The sequence below is a fragment of the Antechinus flavipes genome, chromosome 1 (assembly GCF_016432865.1).
Source record: "Antechinus flavipes isolate AdamAnt ecotype Samford, QLD, Australia chromosome 1, AdamAnt_v2, whole genome shotgun sequence".
NCBI lineage: Eukaryota > Metazoa > Chordata > Mammalia > Dasyuromorphia > Dasyuridae > Antechinus > Antechinus flavipes.
This window is the reverse complement of record NC_067398.1, coordinates 252,905,728-252,919,865: the sequence shown is the minus strand read 5'-3', so window position 1 is coordinate 252,919,865 and position 14,138 is coordinate 252,905,728. Positions and strand designations below refer to the sequence as shown.

At 34.3% G+C, this 14,138-nt stretch overlaps 1 protein-coding gene across 2 annotated transcripts in view; it reads right to left on the bottom strand.

The window, feature by feature from the left end:
• Positions 1–14,138, bottom strand: part of MAD1L1 (mitotic arrest deficient 1 like 1) — an 872,812-nt gene that overhangs the window by 381,228 nt on the left and 477,446 nt on the right. The gene's annotated exons all lie outside the window — the stretch shown is intronic.

Below are 14,138 nucleotides of genomic sequence, written 5' to 3'. Positions count from 1 at the left end.
TGGTTTATAAACAGAGCTTCAGGTGTGTAATTCTTGATATGGAAAATTATTTTTCTATGTATTTAGTAGGTAGTATGTTTCTGTAATCCAACAGTGCTCTGAGCTATTAATTAACAATAACTGCTAGGAAAAATGACAGAATTGAGATTGAGACTAAAACTTCATAAAACATCAAGATAAATTCCAAGTTACCTAGATATAAAAAGTCACATCCAAAACAGATTAGAAGATTTAGAAGAATTAGAAGATTAGAAGAACAAGGAAAATAATTACCTTTTAGTTCCTTTCAATTACCCTCCTATAGATAGAAGAATTCATGACTAAACAAACAATAGAATAGATTGCACAAGATAAAATGAAAGATTTTGGTTAAGTAAAACTTTTAAAATTTATGCACTAAAAAAAATCTAATGTAGTTAAAATTAAAAAGAAAAAAGAAAAATGGGGGACTTACCAATAAATTTCACGAATAAGGGTGTTACATAGAAGATAAAGAATTGATTCAAATTCATAAAACTAAGAATCATTCCACAATAGATAAATGGTCAAATGATAGGAAGTTGTTTTTTTTTTAAAGGAAGAAATCCAAGCTCTCAACAGCCATGTGAAAAAATACCTCTTATAAATAATTCATAATTAGAAAATTGCAAATTAAAACAACTTTGAGGCTCTATCCATCAGACTAACAGAAGAGGTGCCGGAAAAAAAAAAAAAAAGAATAAGAAAATAACAATTATTAGTGGGATTGTGAGAAAAACAAGAACATTGGGAAAATGTTAATGGAACTGTGAACTGATCCAGCCGTTTTGGAAAACAAGTTCTTTGACTCAGCTATACCATTAGTAGACCTATACAAAGAAGAGAAATCAAAGAAGAGAAGAAAGGATCTATCTTACCAATAATTGTAAGAGGCTCTGGACCTGACCCTCCTGGAGTGAGTTGAGATGCCTTTGTGTCAGGCCCACCCTAACCCGGATCCCTGGACTACCACACTGGCATTGCTGGCGTGGTGGAGCCTGGACTGGTTGGGGGACAGGGGAGGCACAGTAAGGTTGGGCTCCTCCTTCGGGGAGGGATTGGGGAGGACTCTCTATCCCGATTGGTGTACAGCAAGGAGGAAGGAAACGAGCTATAAAAAAGAGCGGCACGGGACGGTTCGGGGAGACACGGCTGACTTCTAACATCAATAAACATCACTGTTCTATCAACGTCGGCTCTCTGTCTGGTGATTCCCTCCTCCCGTCTCCACGAGGAGGGCCGGAGATGTCCGAAGCCCCGTCAGGCTCGGGGAAGCTGGAAGAGGCAGTCACTATTGTGGTTTCCCGGTTTCCTGTGACCTGGCCCGGCCCCCAACAAATAATATTTACAATAACTTTTTTATGGAGTAATCAAAAGTTATATAGATGTAAGAGAATAATACTATGCCATAAGAATTGACAAAAATGAATCATTTCATAGGACAATGAGGAGATTTCTACAAAGTCACACCAAATAAAGTGAAAAGAACTAGAAGAACAACTTATTCAATGACAACATTATACAGAAAAATATCTTTGAAATTCTAATTAATGCAATGACCAACTAGGAATCCAGAAGTCTAAATCTGAAAAATAGTACTCACCTCCTTCCAGAAAGGAATTTAATTTAATTTAATGTAAATTAAATTAATTTAAACTTAAAATGCAGACACACTTTTGAAAATGATCAATATGAGAATTTGTTTTGTTGAGTTATATGTTTGTAATAATAGTTTTATTTTTCATTTTGTTTTATTCGTTGGAATATGAGGTAGTAGCAAAAATAGATTATGAATGGATCTAAAATAAATTTATTTTAAAAATGATAAAGAGGGAAATGAGTTAGGATGGAGGGGGTTAAGGATGAGCTTTCTGTAATTCTGGTGGAATGACAATCCACTGTATATTTGTAAACACATCTGCATGACAGCTGTTTGATGCTTTTTTATTAACATTTTGTTTGAGTTTATGTGGATAGTGCTTATGTTGGGCCTTTTCATTCCATAGTTGGATCTTAGCTATTTTATAGACTCACTCCAAAGGCGAAGTAATATTGGTTATCATAACTGAGATTATTATGTTCAATGTTTTTAACCAGGCTCAATGACTGTCCTAAGACAGCAAACTATGCTGCTATTAATGCTCAAATTCATCACCCTATGGTAATCCCTTGGAGGTTTCAAGCTTCACTATTTATCACTCATTACTTCCCCCATAGCTAAGAAGCTTTTGTCTCTTATTTTTGGCCATTCAAGGAAAGACTGATGGGATAAAACTTGTATCAGAGAGGAAGACAACAAGATGTTCTACTACTAATTCATGAGCTACTACTACATGTTTGAGAAGCTACAGTTTTAGTCATCTCCCTCAATATAACTGTTCTGTCATTTATTATACTAACGATCTTTATATATTAATCTTCCCTGTGCCTGGCATATATAGGCACTTAATGCTTACTGAATGATAGTTGATGCAACAATCGTATAGAGGCATTACTACCTTATTACTGCAGAGAACATAAAAAAAATATAGATAATAATAACTATCTTTGTAGTATTAACACTTTGTAATTAAAATTTTTTTCATTATAACAATACTGTGTTGGGAATTATGAATTGCAGTACCACCTTAAATAAATAAGGAAACTGAGGCTTAAAATCCAGGTACAAATCCAAATTTTCTGGCTCCAGGTTTATTGCTCTTTCTATTACACTATGTTAACTCATTTACATTAATCATTTATAAACTGATTACCATATGCAAAGGGCTGTATTAAGCTTTGACACTCTAGGATAAGCATGCCTATGCAATTAATCTTGCTATTTACTGAACACACAGAAAATGATGCTTTGGTATTTGTTGTGTTTTGGGAATATGGAGAGATTACTCCTGAAGGTAATTTAGGATGTGCCAAAGGAGAAGCCTTAGTTCTTTTCTGCATTTACCTTTCCCAGGTCTATCCACATGACCATAATTCTGAAATATTTGTGTATCTCATTCAGGAAGAAGAAAATCTCTATGAAAATGTTTACTTACTATCACCTTTTAGCTATTTATTTTGTCAATTTTGTCTTCAGAGTAGATATAAAGATTAGACAAACTTTATATTGAACTTATTAGCCTTTGTAGCTCATATATTTGAGGTAGGGAAATCAGTCTCATCAAGAATGTTTATCTTGTCTAACACAACACACTAGATCTTAAAGTTAGGCCAAGATTACAGGATTCTCTCTTGTATGCTAAACATTGACATTGCCTTCATTTCCTTCTTTCTTAGGGCCAGTTCAATTGAAGAATGATTCTTTATGAACACCTTATAATTATTTACTTAGAAGCTTATTAGTAGGAATAATAATAATAAGATTGTTGCCTAAGTAGAATTTTCCAAAAAGCTTCATACTCTATTGCTGAGGGTGTTTGCAGATCATTATTAATTAATAGGCAAAGAAATAATTTTGTAATTTGTTGCTTTCAACTTTCCTAGTAAGAGAAGGAATGAGCTGTTTGAGGACTTACCAACATTTAAGAGACCTGCTAAATGATTTTTTTTTAAAGAGATAATACCTGCTTCATAAACAGACTTCTTAGAGAGGAAGGAAGCAAAAGGAAAATGAAGGCTGCTTTAGGCATCCAGAATTATCAGCCTTTTCTCCCTCAGTGCTTTATTCGTTTGTAACAACCGCCACTAGTAATTACATCTCTTAATTTAGGAGAGCGAGAAGGAGAAAGGAATATAAATTCATGAATTAACTTTAGAGATTGGAAATGGAGAGAGTGAACCTACTCTCTAGGAGATTATATTTGGAAATGAAATAGGGCGACATTTGGTATAAACTTGAAAAATTGCTCTCTTTAGCAGCAGCGGGAGCCAAAAGACCACAGAGCCAACTGTATCTAAGAAAAGGCTTAATGTGAGAGGTTATATGTAAAGCGTGTATATACATTTAAATTAATATTATACTGTTTCTGCATGTGATCATGATATAGATATATGCTACCCACTTCAAAAATAAATAAAAATTTCCTTCAGGATCCTGTTTGTTAAGAAACTGTTTTTAGCTAGTAAAAGGATCTAGAGATAGCACTAACCAACCATTAACTATGAATGGAGTATGGGATTCTGGATAGATGTGATCCAATTTGTTTTCCCATTTTTAAATTCTCATCAGTGATATATATTTTATTTATATTTTTAAAATAGCTTTTTATTTACAAGTTATATGCATGGGTAATTTTACAGCATTGACAATTGCCAAACCTTTTGTTCCAATTTTTCCCCTCCTTCCTCCCACCCCTCCCCTAGATGGCAGGATGACCAATACATGTTAAATATATTAAAGTATAAATTAAATACAAAATAAGTATACATGGCCAAATCGCTATTTTGCTGTACATAAAAAAATCGGACTCTGAAATATTGTACAATTAGTCTGTGAAGGAAATAAAAAATGCAGGCAGGCAAAAATATAGGGATTGGGAATTCAATGTAATGGTTTTTAGTCATCTCCCAGAGTTCTTTCGCTGGGCGTAGCTGGTTCAGTTCATTACTAATCCATTGGAACTGATTTGGTTCATCTCATTGCTGAGGATGGCCAGGTCCATCAGGATTGATCATCATATAGTATTGTTGTTCAAGTATATAATGATCTCCTGGCCCTGGTCAATTCATTCAGCATCAGTTCGTGTAAGTCTCTCCAGGACTTTTTGAAATCAAGTGATATATATTTTAAATAAAAAATTAAATGGATCATATCGACCAAGAATCCAGGTGGTCTCTACTAAATATAGAGCATAAAGCCTTAAACAGGCTAAAAGATTAGATATTCTTCTAACAAACAGGATCCTGAAGGAAAATGTTATTTTATTTTCTATACAGTCTGAAAGTAGAATTTGTCAACAGGTTTCAGAGTTGTTGTTGTTTTTTTATCAAGTATTAGACAATAGCAATAAGGATTGGATAAAAATAGGTATAAATTAATTTTTGTACTGTTTGCCTGAAAGCAATGATATTTCTGTCTTCACCAGCAGCTTAAGGGAAGTATTTGTGGACTGGTGGAGGGAGAGGTTAAGTGTGAGATACTTAGACCTGAGTAAGAGAATGACTCTGTGGAACCTAGTAGACTTAGCTCTCATATATTCCTTCTGCAATCAATCAAAAAACATTTATAAGTGCCTCTGTCCTGCACTTAAAATGACATACCTCCTTTAGTAGACCTTATAATCTCTTTGGCATTGGACACAAAACCATGTGTATAACAACAGTAAATTGATTCTGAACTGTATTTCTGGTCAGTAGAAACTAACACTAGCAATGTAAAGGTTGGTCTATCACCAACAATTTGAGCTTTTTGTGTTTCCTGCAGTCAATCAATGATTATTGTGAGCCTCCAATCACTGTGTCCCAACAGTGTGTACAACAGATGAACTACAAAGGGTTGTTAAGCTATCTCCATGAAAGAATTAGTCTTTTTTTTTCTTCTGAAAAAGATCTCTAATGCTGACATGATAGACTAATAAGGCTCCTTTATTGAAGGGAGAAAGAGAAAGGAAGAAAAAAGAAGTCTGTTGAGAATTCTACCTTGTGATGGCTGGCAGCCACTCTAACCAGTATGACTGATGTCTGGAGTGTTGAAGGGAAGTGCTATGCATTTTGTGTTTAGAACTGGTCATGAAGAACACATAAGGACATCTCTCTTTGAAGCAGAATGCCTGAGTTTCTCAACAATTTAAATATTTCTATATTTAAAAAGTTCTCTGAATTGTTTTGAGATTAGGCTAACACAACCTCTGCAGCCACCTTTTCATTCAGATTCCACAAAGTTCACTACTTATTTATCGTGGCCTTTTACAAAGTACTTCTATCCCTGGAGGTGTTCTCCCTACCTTGCCAACAGCAAGCTATCCATTGATATTTTAAAATAAATTTACCACTTGCATTCCTCCCCTCCCCCATAACCTCATTTAAGGGAGCAATAGCAGGGCCATTCTCTAGCTATAATATATTCATATACTCAAAATTTGCATCCTTAACACTACTGTTGGCATAGGGAAGGATTCTATTTCCCACAGCAACTAAGCAACTACTGAATATATATTTGTATCTGTTGTATACAAAGAAGACAATAACTCTAGCTGGTTATTTTTGGCATCAATAGTGAATGTAGTAATAAATAAGACATTTATTATTTCTTAACTGTAAGTGGCTAACTCATTGGTTTCCTGAGTCCCTTTTAAATTTCAATCAGCACATTATAAATGTAACAGGACAAGGAAAAACTGCCAGCAAGATTGTACATTACTTTAAAACTATTTTCTTCTATACTTCTAACATTCTAGGCAAATTCCAAGAAATGGCTTCTATTAGTTTTTTTCTGTGAGAATCATAGATTTAGCTCTTATTGCAGAGGTGAAAGACTGAATTATTTACTTTGTTGCCTGGGTTCAGCAGGAAGCTCTAAAGTCAACGTTGCCTAAAGTGGAATCTAGCGTGATTCTTGCTAAGGTGTCCAAAAATGGAAAGTATTGTTAAGTTAAGCCTCTGTTACCAATACGAAAAGGCATTTTTGGAAAGGACGGCATGAGGCAATTGGGATTAAGTGACTTGTCCAGGGAGTATTAAGTGTCTGGGACCACATTTAAACTCAGGTTCCCTGACCCTAGAGCCAGTACTCTATCCACTGTGCCACCTAGCTGCCCACAGAAAGGCATTTTTACAAATATGCCCTGGAGAAATTATTGTAAAGAGAAAAAAATTAGTGAGAAGCTATTCTAGGGGGAAAAAAACAATTAGGAACTTCGAAATATTAATGAAGGTAAGCACCCAATTCCTTTATTTAAACAGTATGAAGGATGATGAAACCTAGAGACAAGATTAACAAATGGTACCTTTTGTAATTTCATAAATACCTAGCTAGTTCCTAAATTTGACCCATAGATCATCACAGATCACTTCCTAGACTGAGGATTCAAAAGTATAAATAAACTGTTACCCCAGACACTCCTCTGATAACCAATTAGCAGAGAACAAAGTTTTTAACATAGACAAAATAAAAGGAATACACATAAAAAACCATTACAACCACAAGTTCATCAATCTGAGTTGTAATTAACTGGATGGAAATAGTCTAGTAAACTGGGGCCCTCCATCAGGAAATGCTCTTTGGACAACACTGTACTGTTGTGTTGCCTCTCTTACTAGTTAAGAATATATAGGAAATCTTGACAGAAATATTATCCTATAATGGGACCTGGTTGAGATTGAAGTGCCTTCCTCTTATGATTAGCCAACCTAAAGTAGTCATTAAAATAATGTTAATTTTTAATCTATATCTTGGTATAAAAATATATGTTATGATGAACACGTGATGCAACATCAAGGGCACAGCTAGGAGTGGACAGAGTGCTGGGTTTGGATTTAAGAAAACTTGATTTTAGACACTAGTTTATGTGACCCTAGCAAATCCACTTAATCCTTCTCAGCTTCATTTCCTCAACTGCAAAATGAAGAGTTGAATACAATGGCCGACAAAGTGCTTTCTAGTTCCAAATCCATGATACTGTCATCTTAGAAAAACTGGAGAGTGGCAGTAAATGTGAAGTGTAGGGAAAAGAAGCATTGGCATATAAAAATTTGGTCATAGTTCTCAAGGGAGAAGAGAACAACTATTATATTAAGAGTCTACTACATGCCAGGATATTGCTTCCATTGACCCTCACAACAGGAATGCAGGTTCTTTTATTATCCCAATTTTCAGCTGAGGAACCTGAGACAGAGATTAAATGACTGAACCAGGTTACACAGCTAGTAACTGAGACTGAGTTTGAATTCAGGACTTCCTGACTCCAAGATCAGGACTCTATCCACTGTGTCACCAAGCTGCCTCTAAAGAAAGATACTCTGTGGCTGCTATAAGTTTTCTGGTTTCTAGTAAGGTGTAAATCCTTATGGAGAGTAGGTAGTTCAATAGAACCAAGCTGTCACATCCCTTAAGATTATCCAATCCCTTTCATCTGTCCATCAATCTATCTCATTATTCTAGGAATCTGACTATTGTCAGGAGGAGGAACTAGATGGTGGTTATAAAAAAATTTATCTCTATGACCTAAATAAATTGGCAAAGTGATTTATAAGCCATCTCATGTGACTGTGTTAGTGAGAACTGATTTTTCAACAATGAACACTCCTAGGAAAACTGGTAATATCAGAATTCTAAAAGTACAAAGAAGGTAACCATATAGAAATGCCAACAAGATACTTGCAGATCCACTGTGCCAACCTCATGTGTTACTACATTATAACTGTGTTATAAAAACTAAATAACAGGAATATTTAGATTCACTTAACCATCGCACATATTTTTCACATCATACTAACTAAATTGGATGCCAACAAGTGAAAAGGTCAGATTCAGAGTGAGAACAAACGTCTGATGTTTCTTTTGAATTTCTCTCAGTGCCTAGTATAGTGTCTCTGTACCTATCGTGTATTCAATGTCTCAATATCTCAAAATTTTTCTGGGAGTTTTAAGCTTTAATTCAGAAAAAAACCTTTTGATCTAACAGGTGCCAGGTAGAATTAGCAGATAAAATAAGCTCGGTGACACAATGGATAGAAAACCAGACCTAGAGTCAAGAAGATCTGAGTTCACATATGACCTTAGATATTTATTAGTCATGAGATCTTGGTCAAAGCACTGAATTCAGCTGCCTCATCTGTAAAATTGAAATATCATCTACCTCTCACAATTGTTGTGAGAGTCAAATGAAATAATTGTAAAGGGCTTAGCAAAGTGCCTGGCACAGAGTAGGCAATATAGAAAAGCTATTATCATCATCATTATTATTATTATTACTGTCATTATTATTAGTTTAAAATTGCACTAACATTTTGGAGGAAAGCATGTACTTATTGAATAAATTTCTTAAAACTTAAAGAGAGAAATTTGACTTAAAATGCAGGAATTAAAATAATAAAGTAAAACTAACTTTATGATAAAGTTAAACTATATAATATTTATATATTATAATAAAGTTAAACTATATAATATTTACAACTAAATAATAAAGTAAAACTAATCAACATGTCAGTGATATTCATTTATAAATATAAGCAATGTGTGTTTTTATGGGCCCAAGGGACAGGGACTATATTGTGCTTTGTTCCTTTGACAAGAAGCATTTGGGCATGAGGCATTTATAATCATTCACTTTTCCTAACATCACAACATCATTCTTAATAACAAGGATGAATCCACATTTGCTAGGTTACTTGGTATCTTTCAACAAGGTACTAATCACAAAAATCTCAGAGTAGGAAAAGACCACAGATACTATCTACTCTAATCAATTGTGTAACAAAAAGTCCCTATAAAATCATACCCCATAGTGATCCCGCAGACTTTACTTTTGTGCTTCTCACTTTCTAGATAACAACACTGTATCTTTATGACCCTCACTCTCGGGCCCTCTAGAGAAAACTTTACCCTCCCCCTTTTAGCTCCATTTTGTGCATTCTTTTCCTCCATTAGAATGTAAGCACCTTGCGGGTAAAGATTGGATATTTGCTTGTATTTAGATCTGAAGCACTTGGCACAGTGTTTAGCACATGATAACCTCTTAATAAAGATGCCTTCCTTCACAGTCTTATGAGAGAGACCTTCGTATTTCTTAAAGCATTCAATTTTGCCTATAGATGCCTCTAAGTATTTAGAAATCTTTTCTTTACATGAAACTCAAATTTGATCTTTTGTAAGTGTCACCCTAGTACTATTGTCTGGGGCCAAATGGAACAAAAATAATCTCTTCTCCATGACTGCTGTTCAAATACTTGATTGTTAATTGTTAGGTCTCTCAAAGTCTTTTCAAAGCTCAACATCAACAATTCCTTCAAGAAATTATTACACAATATTTAAATATTTCTTGAATTGTAACAACATGTGTGCATCTTTTTCTATCCTTATATGGTTTTAAGGAAAAAAGAATACAGGGTTTGAAAGGCAACATTTTTATGCCATATCTCCTTCTTGTTGCATAAAAGCAAAAGCCCTTAGTCTCTCCTCTGTGCTCCTAGGATAGCATATTCTGTATCTTTCACATATGGAACTCACCACATGAATGTTAAAGAAATGAATTGATAACTTTTTTTGACTATTGACTCAAAAGGACTTTGTATACCCTTTAAACACAGGAGAATCATAAAGATTTCTTTTGTTCAGTGGACCACACTGACTGAGTCAAATGAAAAAGGGAAGTGACAAAAGCAATCCCTTGGAAGAAAAAGAATGATGAGAATCAAATTATGTAGAATTATCTTCTGGTTTCATTGTCCGTTAGTATAAATATATCTTCCCATAAATAATATTATCATATGCTATATTTAGACTCCATAATAGTATAGGTTATCTTAGATACATTAAGGGTGAAACAGACTTGTTGTCTAACCTGGGGATTTAATCACTATTTTACTTTCTTTCTTTTTTTTTCTTTTTATTGAGTAAAACATTGTTTCTGTGGGGGGAAATTCTAAACAACCGATTTACAAAAGAACAGTAAATTTGGGACTGCTAACATTATCAAAATAGGAATTAATCTTCTACTAATTAACCTATCACTGCTGTTAAGTAACAAAATAAGAAAAGATAAGGCAAAATCCTTATCTTTCCAAAGCTCTTGTGATCTGTCCTGTTTTCCTGTCCACCAAGTCCCCTATTTCAAAACCTTTAATTTTTCATCCCAAGAGATGGTGATTTATCTAGACACATCAACAAACAGGTAGCAGTGGTACTCAAGGCCAAGGCTACTGAGAAATGAGTGATAGACTGTATTTACCTGCTCTCTATCACTAAATGTCAATCTTGAACTCTTCCCAGACCTGTTCCTGCTTCTTTTGGGGAGGAAGGAAAAACAACCAACAAACTCCATAAAATTTAATAACAAACATCATCCCAGCCTTCAGTAGAGATAAGGAAGAGGATATCTAATGAATGTTTTCCTGCTAGAGTCAAGTTGAAACTAATGTAAGGCACCAATCCTCATCTCTTCCATTCTTGTTTTCTGGAATTATTTAGAGTACTAGATTCCCAGGTTTATCCCAGTCATCTGTGATGGGATGAGATTTGGAAGAAAGATAAACACAATAATCAGAAAATGAATAAACCCATTTCTTGATGTGATAACCTCACTGGATTGTTAATATAAATGATCATCTTCCTCACAGAATAGCACAAAAAAGAATTTCACATGTTTGCTTCAGCTTAAATTGATTCATGCTGAATTTGCCTTGCAATTCCTAGCTCCATACCTCTGTTTACTCTATTTCTCCAATCTGAATTCTATCCCTACTCCTTTTCTGTTAAGAAACCAGTATAATTGTTATTTTCTCCAAGAAGCCCAGAGCAATTTCTTTCCTTTTAAAAATTATCATATTTAATTTGTTCTTACCTATACAACTCACTTAGCATTTAACAAATGGGGCCTTATGTTGCGCGTGTGTGTGTGTGTGTGTGTGTGTGTGTGTGTGTGTGTGTATGTACACACTTCTCTCTTCTAGTGAATTAGACTGTAAGCTCCTTGGAATTGGGGTTATGACTTATACTCTGCATTCCCCAAAGTAACATATATGTATATCTGTATGTGTACAGACACAAACATATAGGTTTTCCCCAAGCTTCTGTATGTATATACAAATATGACTTTTTTTTTCTTCTCATTTTGCTTCCCCTCTCCTCACTTCTTCTCATGATGAACTTAAAAAAAAAAATCTTAATAAAGTATTTTGTTTGATATATATTTCTTAAAATATTATCCTAACTCCTATACCTAAAATTTCTTTCTTAAAACAAAGGAAAAATAGTCAAGAAAAACCCAATACAATAATGACTTCTGACAAAAAATATGTGCATCATTTTGCCCCTATGATTTACCTTTTTTGTGTTAAAAGAAGGAAAGTATTTTTTATGAGCTCTCTGGGACCAGTATATATTTATGAAGTCTTTGAGAGTTTGGATTCTTTTTTATTGTTCTTTTTGCTTATAATATGTAAACACTGTGCAGATTGTTTTTCAGTAACTATTTCACAGAGATTAGTATAAAACATCAGAAGTAATGTTAGACTTTTTTGATATGTATCTTGGTTAGCTTTATAGACTTTTTCTTTCTTTCTTTTTAAAAATTCTTTATTTTAAGTGTGGCTCTCCAGGAAAAATTGAAAGACAAATATACTGAAGAATGTTATTAACTTGATTAAACTCATTTACTAAATGAAGAAGAAAAAAGAAGAGACCCAGCCTAACATTCTGATCTGACCTTAAGTTTGTATCCATGTGCCCTAAACCAAACTTGATTATGCTGCTGAATTTTAAATATACAACTGGAATATACACAGGAAATAAAAGAGAAAATAAATGGAAGAATTGATAATGGTCTCAAGAGGCATGAAGATAGGTATGCAAAAACTGGGGAAGAGAAACATGGTGTGGATTAAGGAAAAGTTGATCTTAATATCTGAGGCAGCACCTTTGGCTGCAGTTTTAGAAGCAGCTTTATTTAATACCAAGAGTCTTTAGAGGTTAATGAAAAATTCATATTGAAGGGAAAATTCTCTTGACAAGGCAGAACCTGTAATACAACAAAGGCTTGTCAGCCTCAATTAAGTGATTCTCTCTAAAGGGAAGAGAAAAATCCATTCATTATTTACTCAGAGGTCAGAGAGAAAAAGGTTTGCTTTCTGATCTTTTGGTCTCTGTGGATAAATCAGACTACATAACACCTACCTCAATTCTACCTTACCCTTCCAGGCAATTTTCACCATTTCCACTTTCTAAGCTTTCCACTTGGTGAAGCCCAACCAATTAACCAAGCCAAGTTCACACTTAAATCTTGCCAAGATCTTCAAAAGGGTCAGAGATCATCAACTCTGTGTGTTCAGTAGTGAGGAAGCAGAATATAATGGAAAGAATACATGACCTGAAATCAGGCAACATGGGTTGCCTTTGACATATTATAAACGAGGAACAGAGATATGATACATTAGCAATTGGGAAATTAAACTATATAGACAAATTCTGGCCTGATTTCTAAAACAGAAGAGCAGCAGTGTCTACCTCTGACACTCATTAACTATATGATCATGGAGAGGGCATTTCACTTCTTGACACCTCCATTTTTTCCTCTTTAAAATCAGGGTAATAAATGGGGGAAAAATGTAAATTATTATCTAACACCTTAGATAGTGTTCTGTGTATTGCAGACACTTAGTAAAAGTGGAAATTGAGGAGTATTATTGTTCTTTAATACACAAAACTATTGATCAATAGGTCAACCCCACTATGTGCCAAATATCATATTAAGCACTAGAGATACAAAAAAAATTTTAAAAGGCAGCCCTTGCCCTCAAAATAATCTATTGGAAGAGACAACATGGAAAAAATATATAAACAAATAAGCCATAAACAGGATAAATAAGCAATAATTTGCAGACAAAAGGCATTAGAATTAGAAGGGTTAAGCCATTCTGGAGAGCAATTTGGAACTATGCCCAAAGAGCTATCCAACCTTGCATATCCTTTGATGCAGCAGTGTTGCTACTGAATCTGCATACCAAAGAAATCATTAAAAAGGGGAAAAGACCTATGTGTGCAAAAATGTTTGTAGCAGCCCTTTTTGTAGTAGTGAAGAACTGGAAACTGAGTGGATGCTCATCAGTAGGGGAATGACTGAATAAGTCATGGTATATGAATTAATGGCAAATTATTCTATTAAAAACATTCAGTAGAATGATTTCAGAAAGATCTGGAGAGACTTGAAGTGAACTGATACTAAGTGAAGTGAATATTACCAAAGAGAACATTGTACACAGCAACAAGAAGATTATGTGATGATCAACTGTGATAGACTTGCCTCTTTTCAGAAACAAGATAATTCAGGGCAATTCTTATAGACTTGTGCTGGAGAGAGCCATCTGCATCCAGAAAAAGAACTATGGGAATTGAGTATGGACCACAACAAAGTATTTTCACCTTTTCTATTGTTGTTTGTTTGCTTAGTTTTTATTTCTTTGTCACTTTTTCCCCTTTTGATCTAATTTTTGTGCAGCATGATAATGTGAAAATATGTTTTAAAAGA